The sequence below is a fragment of the Aythya ferina genome, assembly GCF_964211825.1.
Source record: "Aythya ferina genome assembly, chromosome: 1".
Lineage (NCBI taxonomy): Eukaryota > Metazoa > Chordata > Aves > Anseriformes > Anatidae > Aythya > Aythya ferina.
The window spans coordinates 202,451,522-202,470,452 of NC_140296.1; the positions used below are offsets into that span (position 1 = coordinate 202,451,522).

Consider the following 18,931-nt stretch of genomic DNA (forward strand, 5'->3'; position numbering starts at 1 on the left):
GATTTTCTTTCTCTACCTTCTTCCAGGCTCCCATGTTTTGACAGTATAGCCCAAAGGCTGTTCTAACCAATACAAAGTTATTATTCTTATTTGAACAGAAAAGGAGACAGTCCTGTAGTGCTTCTTCATGCAAAATATAAATTAAAGCTTTGTGTTAATCATTTCCTTCATGAGCAGATCTCAGCTCCACTTGGAATATTTGCACTTCCACTCAACTATGTAAAGCAGTTTTGAAGTTTGGATCCTTAGAGATATGTAAGCATTTGAACTGATAGACAGCAGAGTGGGAGACCAATAGTCCCTGAATGTAGCTGTTAGAAATTTCCATTGAATTCCCTGAATTCCCTTGATTGAGTTATCTGATTTCTCTGATCAAACAAAATAAAAGTTTTTAAAGTTAGAAGAGCATTTTATATGTGCAAATATCAACATTTTTTTTAAATGACAATTAAAAAAAAAAAAAAAAAAGACAGAGGTTTCAAGTAAAACTTATTGAAAACTCATAATAATTGTGACTAAGTATTTCCACAGAAGGCACGAGCATGAGGTGTGATCTAATCTGAGTCATTCATTTAATAAATTTATTTACACGGGCTCTCACTCCAAGAATCAGCAACTCCTGACATTTAGTTATGTAGAAAATATTTAGTTTTGAACACAGAGAGTGACTGTGAGTGCCACTTATTGATATTGGTATGCACCTCTTGGGTTAAGAACTTGGAGACCGAATAGACATTACAAAACTGGGATGAGAGACTAAACCCTGATCTTTGCAGAACAATGCAGGGGCAGATTGCTTGTTATAACAATGACACAAAACCTGTCATTCAGATATAAATGGGAGGTATTTGGCTGAAAGGGTACTTTTGTTCCACTTCTGGGGAAAAAAAAAAAAATCAGTTAGCTTCCTGAGATATGAATGCAGAGGTACTGGGGTCTGATCTTTGAAGGAATTGATTCAAATTTGACTTCATTTTTCAGGTAAGGCTGAGTGGTAGCTCAGACAATGTCAAAACAGGCAATCCTTTATAGTAATAAACAATTTGTTTTATGATCATAAGATAATTCAGATGAAAGTCACCTAGTCTTGCCTTCTGCACTTTATGTGCTATTATTGAGTACTGAAAGTAGAGAAATGACCATAATTTTTGCTATAAAATTTTCCTATTTTTTTTCAGTGCTGATTTTCAGGTTCATGCCAAGTCATAAATCACACAGGAACACTATTTGCTTAAGCAAATAAAAACCATTGACAACTTGATGTCAAAACCTGATACATGTTGAGCAACTCTTTGCAAATCATGCTGATGATAAAATTGTTTTTCAAGATCTTTCACAAATCATTGGCCCTCTTCAAAGCTGGTTTTAGTCTGTAGAGTAACATCTACAGGAACAAACTCTTATTTCAAGCCCTATTTCTGTGTGATTCTTAATGCATCCAGGGTTTTCTTTCAATAATACAAATAAAATATTTGTTCATACACTGTATGACTCTATGACCCTCAGGAGTGTCTAGCTGCAGAAATACAAGAGTTTGATCATGTCTAATGTCTAAAAGAAGCAGTCCTTAAGGTAATGTTTTTGCTCTTGTATTTAGCTCTCGGTTTCAATGTTCATATTCCAAGTTTCCCCTTACCCAATGATACGTTGATATTACAAAAGAGTGACATTATAAAAATCTCAAAGCCCTTCCCAAACTGTGATGATTATTCTCATTAAAAGCAATTCTTATCCACAGGGGTATATAATTAAAAAAGAAGCAGACACTCTCGCTTACTGAAAGAGTTCATAGAAGCACAGGTCACACTGTAAAAATTAATAAGGAAAAGCAGTCAGGTCAGAGGTATTGATATAAGCAAAACTATCACTGTGGGAATAAATTTTAAAAAAAGTCACTTGAGGTTTTCTCTCTTTTTGCTAGAGAAGCAAAGCCTTGGAAGCCCAGTTCCACTTGGTCCGTATCATACATGTTGGCCTCCTATACAGTAGTCACATCAAACGAAAATCAGTGTTTGACTATACTAAGAGGTGTTATACACCTAAGACATTTCTTGCACAATGGAGCTTGCAGTCCAAATAGGAGCTCACACTGAAAAGAAAAAAAAAAAAAAAAAAAGTGTAATAAAACCCCAGGCAGAAAACAGAATCAAAATAGTCTGTTCCATATCTCTCATCCTAAAATTAGAACCACTGAGCACAATAGACCCTAGATTACATTGCCAAGTGTAAAAACAATCTCAGTTTACTCTAGTTTTGCAGCAAAGTGTTTTGTTCTGTTTTCCAAGTTGCATACACTGTCATCTGTATTGTCATTCCATGGCAGAAAGAGTGTGTAGGCTGAGCAATTTCTAACATCCTTTGATTTTTTACTTTTTTTTTTTTTTTTTTTTTAAGAAAAGTCATATACACAACATGAGTTGGTTATTTTACTTCCTTTTTTTTTTTTTTTTTTTTTTTTTTTGGTCAAACGAATTGTAATTCAGAGGGTCTGATTTGTTATGTTGTGCAATATTTTGAAACCATTAACCAGCCAGCATGTTATCAACTACTCAGTAATTCTCCCCGTATTTTTCCCCCTGCTAACAGGTTATCATCTTGCTATGCTCTGTGCTTTAGATTCAGTCATCTCTGGCACGCAAGGAAAGCCTGCAGCAACCAAGCAGGGCATTCCTTCAATCTGTATTTAACAGTTAATTGCAAACCTGTTCCTTGAAGTACTGCCACAATTCCTTGCTTCACTGCAAAGTCTTTGATATCAACCTACTGCTTTTGGAAAGATTACAACTTGTGCACTTGGCTACTCTGGTCAGATGTGCACAAGAACATCAAGTATGAAAGTAAAATTGCTTTCTGCGCTGCATGTGAACCCAACAAACCTCTCAATTGCCATGTTAGATATGCTTCGAACTAGTGCAAACCTGCCAGGGAGCTGCTTTGGGAGAATGGAAATTTCCAACAAGGAGGCTGTATTTCTGGATGGAAATGGAGGAAAGAACTGTACAGGGTAGCCACAATTTGGGGTAAATTCACATAGCTTGCCAGAATTGTTTTCACGTCAAATTGTTTTCACGATCTATCTTCACACCAGTAACTGAGCATCAAACACTGTTCTCATTTCCAGTAGTGCAAATCCAGAATACCACTCTTAAAGTCTATTCATCAAGAGGATTTTGATAAAGATTAACGACTTCCATCAAGAAAGAGATGTGGCAGACATTGAATGGGAATTTAAAATGACAGTTTCCAACTAAGTATTTCAAACTGTAAGTTACACCCTGTCAATAGTGAGTTAAATTCAGAACACCCAGAATACAGAGATCAACATTTACACACAGGATCAGCTGTGCTGAAGAATAGGAAGGGCTACATGACTGGCTATTTTATGTTAATACTCCGAGTCCACTAAACAGACATGAAATTATTTATATTTTGCATAGTCATATTTGTATAAATTCATTGTCCTCCATACTTCTAGTACTTCACATTTTAGTGGAGTCCATGTCGATATTAATGCATTGCCCCAAATGTATCTATAGTCTGACATTAGAGAGTCATGTGCATAAATGCTTAAACTAACTAGGTATTGATTTGCTCTTTCTTTTGTGGAAAAGGAGTTTGAGAAGAGTGGGGTCAGGAAATGCTGACTGTATTGGGAGTTTTGAGATATCTTTGGCTCCAGGCAGTCTTACCTTATACCTGGGTATGATCCAGGACTTGCATTGGCTGTGGATGAAGACATCAGTCCATACTGATTTTTTTAATTTATATTTTTTTAATACCCATGTAATATTTTGAATCCCATTTGACTATAAGAACCTCCTTATAAGTTTGCAGCTCCTCCATGTGTTTGGTGATTTTTTTACCACTTTTGTGCAGACTGGGAAATTATTTATCTATCCATATAGTTCTCTGCCTGCTCAATATATGTCTATTAAGTAGGTGCCAGTAACTTGTTTATTCCAGGCTAGACTTGCAGGATCTAACTTCATCCAGGAAAACATAGCCTTTATAATACTTTTCCAGCACCAATGGACCCTGTTCTACCCTGCACATATAGACATCAACTACAGGGTATATTGGCAGGGTTAGCAAAGAAAAGCCATGGACCTGAGAGCTACCAGTGAGTTGACAGGTCACCAGTATGTGTTTCCTCCTGCTCAAACAAGCCTTTTGCATCCAACTGAGAGCAAATGGTAGATCAAAATGATCCACAACAAACTCATTATTAAATTTTTTAGCTCTTAAGAGGCTGCTGCAATCATCTTGCATGAGTGTCTACAGCAGACAGACCACAGAACTTCACTAAGGAGTGAATATTTTTGACTTGGACCTAGAACTCAGCTTAGTCTATGGTATTCAACACTTACTAATTTGTCCACATCCTGTTTAAATATGAGTACCAGAAATGATAGTATTATTTTACTATCAATCTCAGTGATGTCATGTATCTGAATAACAGCAGCTTCAGCTGAACTCAATAACCCACGCAGATTGTATACCCACACGTATATGCTAGAATTGTATCATATGCCTTAACAATGTAGCTGTTTATATGTATTTGGAGGGTATACATATACATCTATTAAACCCCATACCTATGCTTCCTTGGTTCCAGATACATGTGCTTTATCTACCAAACTGTCAACAATGGTATATTCTTAAAGCAAAGGACCCTTTTCTGATAAGTTTAAATATACCTAAGTAACTGTGCTACCAAAACCTTTGGAAGGCTATGAGTAAGAAATCCATATTCTTCCTTTAATTCTCCTGATTGAGCACTACATCACTTGAAGAATTTGCTTAGAAAGTTGCTTTCTTCATACAAGTGTATTTTTTATTATTATTTTTAATTAATAATTAATTTTTTAAAGCAAATTAATTATTTAGAGGTATAAGATTCCAACAGGAGTTTTGGTAAAATGAAGTTGAGCTCTGCAGTGTTTCAAATCTATTTGAGTAATTTTTGTGTTCTTCAAGGCTATATTTACATGATAGTGGTACTTGCTGCAGATCAAGCGAAGGATAATATTCCTCTTTGCTTCTTTTTCCCATGTATGGTACCACAAATTGGAGAAACAAAAAAATATATATATGATTTTTTTTTTTTTTTCCATAGGATTGCGTGCACATTAGTAATTTTAGAGACTTCAAGCAATTGCATGTACAAATGTATAAAACTGAGAATAGGGAGACCTGAACTAAAACATTGGAACAGATCGACATGAAGTGTTGAGAGTAATTCAATTTAAAAACTGGATCCAGATATGAAATTTTCAAATGACATAATTTTGACTTCCTAGCAAGCAGAATACAAAGACCAGTAACAAGTTAAGACTGCATTTAGGGAAGTTCAAATACCACTGATAAATATGGGAGGTTGGCTTATTTCTAAAATGAGTAAATACCAAGACAGATACTGTAGGTTAAGAAATTTTGCTTTTGAGTTCAACAGGATCGGGTCTGTTGCCAGAACACCTTTGCTTCTGGCAGTATTACCATCAACATCTATTGAAACCAACTTATCAGTCATGGGTTTGGAAGATTGGCTTAAAACATATAGTCTTGTGCTTGCCTTCTGTCTCAGGATGTAAAAGAAAAAGCTCTCTTACATTACTCCTCACAGAAGAATAGTTTCTTTCTGCAGAACTGGCTTTCAATTTTCCACATCAGGACCTTATTCTCTTTATTGCCGAGTTTACCATACAAAGTCACAAACATATTCATTTCTCTTTTGCTAGCAATTAGTTCTTCAATACATAGGCAGATGTTACTCTTTAGCTGTAGCCTAAATATATGAGCTCCTATTTGCCATAAGATGTAATAGATCATGTTCCACATACAATTTTCAAATGACTTCAAGCCTAAATCATAATAAAGACTCAAGAGTTAACATTCCTTTCATCTACAGATTATTACTGAACATTTCTAATAATCTAGTTAAGTTGTATGAAAAGCACAGAAAGAGACATGAAACAGATTTCTCTTCTCATTTTCTTCAATACCGGGGAAAAGAAAAAGACAAATCCAGCAACAATATTTTTTTCCTTTCTCTTAGTGCTTTAACACAGTGATTTTCTTTGAAAGAAAATATGTTGCAATCAGCTGGGAAAGCCATTAAATGTTGTTCTTGTTTTCTGTGCCACCTGTGAAATACCATGCAAAAGATTTTAATCTTTGTTTCAGTATTTTTTCCTTAAATTCATTCATTTAAATGGAATTACAATTCCTTTGATCCAAAGAAAGAAAACTATAGCTACAAATTCTATTTTTAAAGTTTATTAAATAATAAATTATATATTTAAATAATAAATTATAAATTTAAAAGATATGACTTCATTGACAGGCTGGTGATATACCTTGGTAATTACATTATACTAGTGAATAATTACCATTGCCAATGACACCTTCATGCCTTGCCCCAAGGAGAAAGAAAAAGGAGAAATGGGGTGAAATGTTATTCCCACCCAGGTAGGAGTTTGTATAAGATCTTTTTACTGCAATTGTTTTTGTTTCTTGTAGAGTTCTCATGTTAGATTAAATTAAGGGACATGGCCTAAGAGGCTGGATATTGACTCACAAATCAAGAAAACGTTCCATGAGCTGGGACACGTGAGTTCATGAGAAATGTAGTTATGGCAAAGAACCCATGAAGAAACATTGAACATGACTCATCTAAACTACAGTTTCTCTTACTTTGCAACAGCATTGCTGGGAGTAACTGAAAGCTGAAGCGTTACCAATACATTTCAACATTTCTGACCTAAGAATTTATTAGATTTTTTTCTTTCCCCAAAAATCATTTTCTTTGAAACCAGACTGAAAATAAATGTTGACAGAGTGGAAATTTCTCTGTGTTGAAATTCCAGCCTTCGTTCTGATAACCCATATTTAGTTGGAACCATCGGACCTTTCTGTATTATTTATTGTTGTTTATATTCAAGGTGCCCTTTCCAAACAGACATGAAAATATTTGGCCTCTGCTATTTAGGTCTTGTATCATGTTAAAACTTAAAAAGCTAGTTCATTTAAACTGTTGACATATATAAAAATGATACTGATGTTTTAGAAAATAGTAGCGTTTGTCCTCCTTCACTGAACTTATAAAAAGTCACCATTTATTTTATTTTATTCAAAGTTTTGTGAGGAATAAGAGAGAGAAATTGAGACTGATACCATCCTCAACAAAGGTTTGACCGGGAAAATTTCTCAGAGTTCTGAAAAAGAGCTGAAAGGAAACAAGGTTGATGATGTGACTGGTAGGTCACAAATGATTTTCTTCTATGATAGAAGGGAACAAAATAGGGAAATGGTTGTTCATTCTTCTTCAAATCAGTTAAGCTATGTCATTTTGACTCTAAAATGTCTGACCTGTGGGGATCTGAGTGTAAAAACACAAAAAGAGTGAAGACTGTACTCTGACAGGCATGCTAATTTCATTTTGCCTCAGTTTCCTCATTCCTAAAATGGGCAAAATAAGCTTATGGGTTGCACAGAGTGTCTAGGGAAATTTTGAGAATAAAGAGCACTTATTACTCTTCCCCCATTTTGTTGTAAGTGCAGCTCTCTGTCCTCACCATCCTCTACCCTACAAGCCAAGTTGCCACCAGCTCATTTACAACCAGCTGAATTTCTCTGTAAGTGCCAGCTCTTAAATAAAAATAAACAAATAAATAGATAGACAGATAAATAAATAATACAAAATAAGAAGAAAGATTCCTTCTTTTGACCAAATCATTTAAATTAAGAGAAAGTGTTCAAAATAGGCTCTTGCCAGAACTGATGTTTAGGGACAGACTCTGCCCTTCTTTAGAAATGAGGTGAGCCATCAGCACCATTACATGGAGCAGGATTAGCACCAGACCCTTTGTTTCCCTGCCTTACTCACCAAACAACATTTCTCCATAGCTCTGCTCCACTGATTGGAAAGGCTGCAGCTTAATGGCCTTTCATTGCAAACTTCCTTTTAGTGCCCAGCCCAGCAATTAGGCCCCAGCCATGCTTCACGACCTCTGACTGCCTCACTGTGAGCTTTGATCAGATCTTTGCTCACTGACACACATCTAATAGCCCACCACCGCACCAACTAAGCTATCAGGTCCTAATTTATGCCTCACTCTGCATCCTAGGCCAAATAAGGAGTGTAATTAGCTATTATACCAGCCAGAAGTTTGACCTGACCTCCTGTTTGGAAGTTGGGCATGGAAAAGGAAAGAAATGAGAAAACTACTGAAAACGAATTTTGTGGGGCGCTGTAAAACAATACAAGATCCATACACAAGCAGTGGCCCTTCATCAGAGGAGACTGCACTGGTATTCACATTTCTGCTGACCACATAACATCATCAGTAGCCAAAATTTCAAATTTTATTTTTGCAGGAATCTGTCTCATTTTGGTAGCAGATAGTTCCTCTAAGATCATGCACTGTTGCTACCGACATGAGTACAGTTAAACAAATGAAAAATGCTAAGAAGCCCAACAGTTTTACAGTTAAATACAAGAGATGTGAAAGGCATGGGTTTCCCTGTCACTTTTTTTCATATGGCTTCTGATTTTATTTTGAAGTGACATTAAAAAGAGATGTGGAAGCAAGGCAAACAGCAGCAAAAGAAAAAGTTTCATTTCAAGTCTATTTTTTTTTTTTCCAGACTGAAATGAAATGTTTTACTTCTGAGCCCTTGGAAAGGATGTTTATTCTATTCTAAATAAAACTGAAGTATATTTTTAAATGAAACATCACCTCAAATTACTTTGCAAGAGTCCAAATAAAAAACATTTACATTTTTTCCAGAATCTTTTTCCCACTTTCCTACAGCTTTTTTTTTTTTTTTCCTTTTCCTTATTTGAAAGGGTTCTCTTCGATCTGCATGAATTCACAAAATATTTCAGCCAACTGACTTGTATCATTTCAGTGGGAAAATTTCCTACTTGAATCAATCATTCCATTCTGTGCGGCCACCTCTCATGAGGCAGAGAGAAAGCAGAGCCCTGGAGAGATGTTAGCTTTCCTGAGGCTACGGCTGCATCAGGGCACACTCTCATTTGGCACATGCACTCCAGCATACAGCTATCCACCCGCCAGCACAGGCAGAAGGTTCAGGTTGTCTTTTATTCCAGATGGACAAGGATGAATGCTTTGTGAACACCTAGCTTTGTCCTGCCTCTACTTCTGGTTAAGACAACAACCTTTGCCTCTCTCCCAGTGTAAGAGTAACATAACCTGCTGCAACCAGCATTCAACCCATCAACCAAGCTCCTTCCAGCATCTATGGACTTATTGTGGAACCTCTGACAAGACCAGTTAAAGGTAAGAAAATGTTGGATGGGGTTTTAGTTCCTGAAAGCATGGAGAAGAAACTAGAATTAAGGAACATTCTTGTCATGGGCTGGTGAGGTGGCTATGTTGAGCTGACTAGCAGATGTGTGAGGTTTAGTGTTGTTCTATTTTAGCTAAGTTTCAGATATTAAGTGATTTTCCAAAACTGTAGGCAGACTGATATGCTGAAGAGCTGACTTGACCATTTCTCTGTCAGTTGCTAGAGGAATGAAAACAGCTCTCTTAGGTGTTTTCATATCCAAAATGTATGGTCACAATTGTTATCTTTCCATCTGCTGTAACAGGTCACAGAAACCACAAGTTTTTATTTCCCTAGGATATTCTAAAATAATCTAAGTGACAATATCTCTGATGTATGGCTTTTTTTTTTTTTTTTTTTTTTTTTTTTAATGAGACATGACTTCTTTTAAAGCATCAAATCATACTTTGTTGGGATATTTAAACTTGTGTTTTAAGGTCATCTTTATATTCTAGATGTTTCAGAATGAAAAAAAAATCTAGCATAATATATTTACAAAATAACATGATCACAAATGTGAAAGCTGTTTTATCTTTTCATAACCACTTTTAATCTACGGTGCTATATTTCTCAGTTTTGTTCTGCTTGAAGAACAAACAAGCAAACAAAAAAAACCTAAAGTTCAGATATGAAATTTTTTACAGTGAGAGGATAACAGAGTTCAGGCCTCAGCCTATCTGTGAAGGGCCATCAAGGACACAGTCTCAAAATACCAAGTGACCTAAAACTGGTCCTGTCTGTCCCCTTGAACTCTTCTGAGAGCAACCTAGAATCTCAGCCAAGATCTCAGTGACTGCAAACACCAATAGTGTCCCACAGCCTGGGACATGCAACACCCTAGGGAGAGTTCCTGACATCTTTATACTGAGGAATACATTGACTATTTTTGGTTGCAAAAGTTCTGGCCACCTGAAATCCAAAATATAATTAACTGAGTCACAATACTCTGAGGATGTCTCCTTTCTTGATTTTCTCCGTACCTCCTTAGGTCTCCTTTCTGGCAGAACTTATGTTCCCTAGTTTGAATGGGAAGTCATTCAGGATCCAATTCACACAGGAGGTCAAAATTTCCAGATAGAAAGAATTCTTCTGGCTTGCTTAAAATGAATTTAGTCATGCAATACCCCTATCAGGATGAGACAGCTGATCTTTAGGAAATATCTCTGCCCTCACTAACAGACCCACTGTCTCCAAAAACCAGTAGCATTGGTCTTTCAAGGGAAGTTCAATAATCCAAACACGAGAACAAGTTTCATCAGAGGTTGACAGAACACCATGAGGAAGGGATTACAAATTTTAGAAATCTGTGTTGGACTGGTATTTGTTAACAATTTATTTGCCTGGGGAAAGAGATGTGGTATCTGGAACACCCCATGCCTTAGCTTTGGAGAGAATTCTGATGTGGGACAGTGCAGAAGCCCTGAAATGAACAAGTGAGTGGAGAAGGTCATTGAATAAAAAGTTATTTTTTTAAGCACTGTGGTCCTGAAATTATTATTTGACATTTTATTTTAAGCCAGTGCTGATAAAAGTATATTAGTAATATGAAGAGCAGAAGAGAGTTGAATAATTAAAAGGGCAAATCAGGATCTGAATCAAACAAATATTACACTTCAAACAGAAATCACCAATGGACAAGGACAGGGATAGTTGTTCTACCAAAAGAAGTTATAACATGATCCAAAAGGTAGAATTAGAAACCAAACAAACATGGGCTGGAACAAATCAGGGTAATTAAATAACGGAACAACTCCCTCCACCACTGCCCACTTTCAAATCTAGAGTGATGTCCTCTGAATTCTGGATCTACTGATAGCAACATAGAACAGTTAATGCAAGAATTACTTCAGAGAAGTCCCATGACCTCTGTCACTGAGGAGGTCAAGAAAGATGAGAAAATAAATCCTTCTGGCTTTAAAAAGACCTGAGTTAATATCCTTTCCAAAATGTTAAATGTTTAAGGCTGAGCAGCATAGCTATTGTGAAATGGATTAAAAGAGGGGTGGGGAGAGGGGGATGTTTTTGTTTTCTTGTTGTTTGTTGTTTTGCTGTTTGTTTTTAAGACAGAAGATAATTAACTTATGGAATGCATTGCTGTGGGATGTAAGTGGAGAAAATATCTTCAATTCATGTTAAAAAATTGTACACCTATTTAAATAACTGGTTAACTTGCGATCCAGAGAAATTTCCCTATATCAGAACACTTGATTAAACAAACTTAACGTTACTGTGATTTTCACAGCTCTGTTTAGATGCTATTTCTTTGCTTCAAGTGGCATGGTCTCCAAAAATGATGCCTCAGGCCAAAGGTACAGGCCTGTTTTTGAAGCAAAGGTTTTTGAAGGTATCATTTCCTCAAGAAATTTCTCTTTCATTATACAGAATAAATGTTGGCCTGAGAGGCATAAAAAAGGCCTGGATTCAAGACAGGATCTAATCTGCAACTGTTAGAACTATTCAGAAATATCCAAATTCAAGGCTCAATTAGAATACTGAAGAAAAAAGAAAAAAGCCAACAATTAAATACTTACCTTCACTCTGGCTCCTAATTCTTTCTTACTTATTGAAGAATAACTTGCTTATGTGATTGCAGCCCTTGGAACAATCTGCATTAAACAGAAATCACCATATTATATTATATAAAAGCTTTTTCCTGCCACCTCATAATCAAAGCCCTGGGAGAATATATATTGTGAAGTATGTGCTTTATATTTAAAAGGTACTTAATTTCAATATGGACATGGTTTTCTTTCAGGGAAGTCCTTTGCTTAATACTTCTTTGTAACATAGCATCTTATATAACATAATTTCAAAGCCTCCCCCTCCTTTTCTGTGTTTTTTTTTTTTTTTTTTCTCTCAGTAATTTTTTATCAATTTTATTCATTTCCTGCACACCTATTTAGCACTGTTCCTACTGATAGCTTTTTTTTTTTTTTTTTTTTTTTAAAAAAAAAAAAAAAAAGTCACAAGGACAGTTAGTAAACAAACTCAGATTTTTTTTTTTTTTTTTCATTTTTTCAGGAATGGTATGAGGCTGAGTCACTTTTTTCCCCCTGGAAAGTGTTTATGTTCAGAGGTGCTTGATTTTTAATAAGATGCTTCCAAATAAAACATTTCCTTTTGAACTATTTCAAAGTATTGAAATTAATGTCATTATTTTTTTATTATGTTTCAGGAAAACTGAGGTTTAAACAGCAGAATTTTCAGGGGGAGAACTTCTATTTCTAAGAAGAGAGGAAACTTTTTCTAAGATGGAAGGGCAAAAAGGCACTTTTTTTGGAGGCAAAGTATTCTATATTAGGACTAAATATGTGCATGCATGTATTTTCAGTGTTTCCTAATAATCAGGTATTCCGATGAGCTTAATTGTAGAAGCAGTGACAGGGATTTTCTCTTACACATTGTGCAGAACTGCTGAATCAGTGTTTCTCAGTGAAACTGCATGACAAGCAGTGCCCGGTGCTCTATTTTGGGCACATTTTTTTTTAGAAAAATGTCACTTCTATATACAGTCGTTTTGACATGGGATCTATGTGCTTACCTGATTTGATTTCTCTGTCAGTGACTGTCCTCCAGGAAAGATCTTCCTCTTTAACTCACTTTGTGGGGTCTGAAATTTTGGTTCAGATTTAGTGACATGCCAATACAAGTCTCTCCCTATTTATATATATATATATATTTATTTTTTTTCCCTAGAAACTTTAAAGAGAAGGAAAGTGTGAGCAGCCAGTCTCCTAACACTGATTTTTAAGGTACAGTTATACAAGCAATGGTTAAGATGTAGCTTGGATGTGAACTTTCAACCCAGTGGCTGTGTCCTGATTGCTGCTTGTCATGCATGCAGAAAAAATGTGAAGCAGCTAAACTCTCCACAAAGGAGGGATGAATCACCCTATGCTGTATGCTGTAGGATAAGAGCATGTCAGTGTACAGGTACTGTAGAGGAGTGAAACACTCTGGGTTTATGGCCTCTCCACTTGCCTGTAAGCCCGTACTCAGAGTCTGCACCAAAGAAGCACTGGGCATTCCCAACTAAAAGAGAAAATTCCTGAATTTATAACACAAATTAAATATTCCAGAGTGTAAAACCATCAATAATAAAATCTGACAGTATTTAAGAAACATCACAATGGGGAATAGTTGGTGATTTAAAGGATATAAACATTGATTTGGGAAACATTATTTATCCACGTAATAGCCTCCAAAGTATTTTTCCCACTTGCAGTATTTCAGCTTGCCCTGAGAGTGAGAAGCAATCTTTCTGTTGGCATCAAAATCCTAATGCAGCTGGAAGGGGCTTGATGCACTTGAAGATGTGATTATCCACAGGAAGGAGAGATCCTGCAGCCCTGGTCATGACAGGGTGGTGTGCTGACTCCGCAAAACGTCCCCTGCCAATTTGACAACTGCGTGGTTTGCAGTTTTGGAAATCCAAGCATCTTTCTGGGTATTAGTCTGGAGGCTGAGGGCAAGAAAGAAGCTGCAGAGTGGTGGATGAGGGATTAGCAAGTGCACAGAGGTCACGGTATTAAACAATATGTAAACTTCACGGTTTAGGCCCTGCTCCAGCAAACAGGGTTAGGAGTTGAACAGAGCTATTTTCTTCCATCACTGGCTGTCCTCAAATTAGTATAGCAATAATATTTGGTAGCTGACAATGGGGTCCCGTCATTATAAATTTGTTTTGTAAATACCTACGTGGCAGAGGCTGGTTACAAAAGAGCTCAAAACCCGAAAGCAGCAGACAGGCAAAGATTGTGAGCACAGACAGATGCAATCCAGGATGTTCTGCTCCCCTCTGCTGAGTTTTGGGGAGGGGAGGGGACTGTAAGTCTAATGCTCTCTTTTTCTCTGCTTACTCCTCCCAATAAATCCTTGGTTAATTTAAAGTGTAGGCAGGCCAGCTTTGCACATTTATCTGAAGTTTAAGTAGTTAATGTATACTGCTGTTTTACTGCTGAAAGACAGAACACAGGAGTGTTTCTAGTGCACATTAGTGGTTGTTTAAGCAAAGCCAACAGGGAGCTTAAATTCCTGCTGTTTCTGCTGTGATGATTCTCTTTGTGTCACAGAGAGGGGAACCATAGTGCAGAGGACTCTGGCATGTCACAATGTTACCACAGTTAATACAGGAGCAGGTAAACTGGAAGGGTTTACACCTTGCTGAAGGCTGCTGGTCAATACAGAAATAGCTACTGCCACAGCACGGCCTGTTTGGGTCATTACTTTTGAATAAGAAATGTGTCAATTATGTTTCAACATCTGGCCAGTGGTTATGAAGGGAAGCCAGCTGGCTACATCACAGCTGCAATGTTTGATGAGTCCCTTCCTTCACCGTCCCAATTGTGTGGGCCTAAGAGCAGAACTGTGGATCAACAGGAGGAAGAACACAAGGCCTACTGCTGCTTTTTCCTTCTCCAAGCGTTTTATTGTAGCCTGCATCCGTTCGCTGACTGAGCTGGATTAAGTCTCCATGACAGGAAGTCAGGAATGTAGATTTATTCAGACTTGTTAAAACAGTGGCACACATCCCAAGGAAGACAAATAGCCTTTTGTGAGATAATTTGCTAACACTGTTCCACCTTAACATGTATCTGTCCTGTTATCGCATGACTAATATGGACATAACCCTGTGCACTTTTATCAGACATGCATACATATGTCAGCCTGATTTGTGTCTCACTTGGATGGGTGAAGAAGCCAATGGACCTGTGCCCAAGCAAAACTCATTGAACTGAGATCAAAATCTGCTGTGCACTCTTAATTTGCTGCTTGTGCCTTTTTGCAGTAAGTGGCTTTAGCTCAGATGAGCATTTTCAGTAAGTCATTCAGTCATTTCTTTTACATATGAAGAAGAATTCATGGAATAGAAGCATTTGGTATTCACTGTCAACATTACAGTACTTTTTGTTAGTCACGTTATTCTTTTGGTTAAAAGAACAGTGGGCATCTGACCAGGAGAAAAACCTACCCTGTGAGTAATCCTATACCATGAGTAATCAGAACAGGATGTATCTTGTTCTCTTGTAGCATTTTAACAAATGCTAAAGAATTCTATAATGTTTTAATGACTAACCTGATGTAAATTAAAATCTGATTTAAATAATGTTACTACCCTCACTGCTGATAGGGAAACTGAGGCATGGGGTCATTCAAAGTCTCTGGATAAGAAGTCCTAGATCCCAATTCAGCACAAACTTCAACTAAGCTTAAACAGAAAGCAAAGAGGCCTTTCGGTTTCACTACTGACACAGGATTAGGGAGATCTGACTATCTCTGTCAGATATGTTGTGTGCATTTATCCTCTTTTAGTGAATGGCAGGTAGCAATACTGCCTTTGCAAACCATCTGGTTAGGTTGTGAGAGCTTCAGGGACAGGAATAATTCTTTCTTGGGCACTTGAATAGTGCTTACCATAAAGAGGTGCTCCTCCTGGCTTTGCTATTGGTGTCAGTGGTGAGGCAGAAGGCTGCCAAATAAATTGTGTGTTGAAAAATTATTTTTTTTGATTCCTCCGGATTATGTGACTAGACAAAATCAGCCTCCTTGGAAGCTGAACGCTACTGCTTTCCACCACAGACATGAAAAAGTATGATAGTGAGCTTTGGGACAGAGATCCATGCTCTCTCCATACAAGCAGCACATATTATGACCTGTTTACACTGAAATTTAGCCAAAAAAAAAAAAAAAAGTCTCTCAACTCCCAATCAATGGATAAACAAACAGCTCCAGTCACATCCTACATACAATTTCCAAAAGTACCTACATCCTTCTCTTCAGAACCAAACAAATCAAGAGATTCCACAAACAATTATCTGTGTTCATGTCTCACTGAGAGGTATTTGTGTTGGCTGGCACTGTTTTGCTGTTAACCCATGCGATCAGGACAGGCAGGTCCATGCTGGTGTTGCAATACATTCACAGAGGATACTGGCTTTCCTTTTACACCAGTAGGTGACTCTGCACTTATGCTACTGTTTCTCTGCATTTACCTTGTTTGAACCAATGGTATAATTCTGTCCAGGAATTTTGTCTTTCAGCTTCCTAGAGAACAGATGAAGCTAGGCAAAGAACTCCTTTTAAGCAAATAATAAAAGCTCTAGTACCATTAATGTGCTACTGAAGAAAGCCACAGGTACACGAATAAAAGGTGGACCTTTGACCAAAGTGATACACCCACTACTTAAAAGCAGTGATTATTTTTTTCTGAGAATTTTTAAAAGCATAATTTCTTTTTTTATTTGATAGATAGTAAGTCCAGATCAAATGAATACCTTAGAAACTACTCTTCTGCAGAAACCCACGAGTCTCTGCTTTTTCCTGGCAAAGCTGAAGTTAGCTTAAAATTCCTCAAACTTGACATTTTTCCCCTATCATAAAATGCTCTAGTCAAAATAGAAGCTTTGAATGAAACTGTATGATTTTTTTTTACCATTTCTACAAGAAGAAATATATATATATATTCAATTGTATCACAATGTAACATTTATATTTGTGTTTCAAATAATTTTAAAATATATTTATTTAACACAATATTTATCTAGAGAGGGGGAAAATGTAAAAAAAAAAAAAAAAAAAAAAGGCATTAAATGATTAGATTGATCTGATTTTTTTTTCTTGCTGCTTCATTTCAGTTCCTCAGAAAATCATGAGAGAAAAAAAAAATTCTATGATGTGATTCAGAACAGGGTCTCATTTCCAAATACTGGAATTCCCCCAAGACTGGAAACCATGAACTCTAATCACAGCTTTCCCACTCTCTGACCCTGCAACTGATATCAGAGTCAAAGTGTTAGAAATTATAGGGCAGTTTAATGCAGATTCACTCTTCCCATTTTACACACTTCTTTCACGGTGGCCTCTGCATTTTCAAGTACTCATGTACTCGTCCTTCCCATGTCTCACAGATTGCAACATCCAGGTGTTCTGGACATTCCCAGTGGGTATGTTGCCTCTCTATTTTTTAACAGTGACACTGTAAATATTTTGGTGCAGAGGGATAGTTGGCTTACGAAGCAAAATATTTTTAAAGCCATAGGTAATTTTGCTTTCTTGACTACATAGTGAATTGCAATTATTTATATCCTATGAGAACAAGTGACATCTTTTAACATTTTAAATATTTTTATAGTCCTTTTTTATATCTGCTTGTGTTCCATTTAAAAGAAAAAAAAATAATCAAATTTTGTAATTTTAATATCCAGAATATTTTAAGATTTAGTACAGCTCAGTTGGACTTTGCTTGATGCTCAGTCAGCAATATAAATCAAAAGCAACCTTACTGGTTGTCATTAGACCTCATTCACTTACTCTTAAACAGATGCAAATCAAGAGTAAATACAAAAATAAAAAAATAAATAAAGAAAAATCAGTAGCATTATGAATGGAAGAAGAACTGGTCCTGCTGACTCTGCATTTCTGCACAATTTGGAAGTAGTGACTGCACTGCCCACAGATGAAGAAAATTGTTACAAGGCAGAGCCTGAGCAGAAGTGCTTATTTTTAGCGTAACTTAAATCAGACAATGAGTCTTTCCAAACACCATTCACGCTTTTCAGTTGTTCCACACTACAAGGTGACATGAGAGTTTTCACAGCTCATGATAAATCATTCCAGGAGGACAGTAAGAGGGCTGGCATGGGGGGAGCAGGGGAAGAAAATACAAATTAATAGCTGAATTACTGTGAAATAAGTACTTTTACTGTGATGGATTTGATGTAGTGAATAGACTCAGGTACAGAGAAGTGGATTTAATTGTAATGCATGGATTAAGATAGACATGGAGAATGGAATCACTGTGTGTGGAATAACTTCTGATAGTTCAATTCTGGTGCATTTTCATTTTAAGTTACTTAGTTTTCTCTCCTATTTATATGTGTATGTATATGTGTATGAACATATCCAAAAGATCACAAAGTTGCACAAAAACAGGAAAAGCCCAAGCACAAAAATTACTCACCTTCAAGGAACATTGTGGCTTGTTTTTTTCTAAGACTATCCTTCTCTTCATAATGTTCCTAGAAACTAAGCAGAGAAAAATGTAGCTTTGAGAATTTCAGAGCACCTTGGACAGAAACCTGCAGTGTAACCCAGACAAATTATTCTAAATTAACATATTTCTGGTCATCAGCTCTCTACCACTGTGACTACATAAAAGCCCTGTGATTCCAATTTACTGGGGAAGTTCACTTCACTTATTTTTAAATATCTACATCCCACCTAATCTTCCTGAGATCCCTTGATAGATAGTCAAGGAATATGGTTCTATTGCCTATTCTACATGACAGTTTTATGATAAGGTGAACTTTGCCCTAAAAGCAAATATTTTCTTCCACTAACCACCAAGGAAATGTAACACAGACATAGATTTCAGCTGCTGATGGGTATGCAGAGCATAGATATACATGTATTCTCGGTACCTCCCATCTGGTTCCCGTTTAGCTGCAGCAGCTGAAGCCACACCAGGACCAGCTGTTCCTCAGGCCCTTAGCTGGTGATTATCTCCCTGATTGCAGAGATACCAGAAGCAAATTAGAATTAGATCCTTGGATACTATAGCCAGATAGCTCTATCTGGG

The 18,931-nt window shown here is 36.7% G+C and overlaps 1 long non-coding RNA gene across 2 annotated transcripts; it reads right to left on the bottom strand.

Annotated features, from left to right (window-relative positions):
* Nucleotides 1–11,884: 11,884 nt before the first annotated feature.
* Nucleotides 11,885–18,700, bottom strand: LOC311421267. Of its 2 annotated transcripts, XR_014684772.1 has the most exons (4): nt 18,574–18,700; nt 18,314–18,431; nt 12,896–12,964; nt 11,885–11,960 (listed from the first exon to the last, which is right to left on the bottom strand). It is a non-coding gene; the product is annotated as an uncharacterized lncRNA (long non-coding RNA). The 2 variants fall into 2 exon arrangements; XR_014684773.1 differs by lacking the exon at nt 18,574–18,700 and having other exon boundaries at nt 18,314–18,531.
* Between the last annotated feature and the right edge of the window lie 231 nt (nt 18,701–18,931).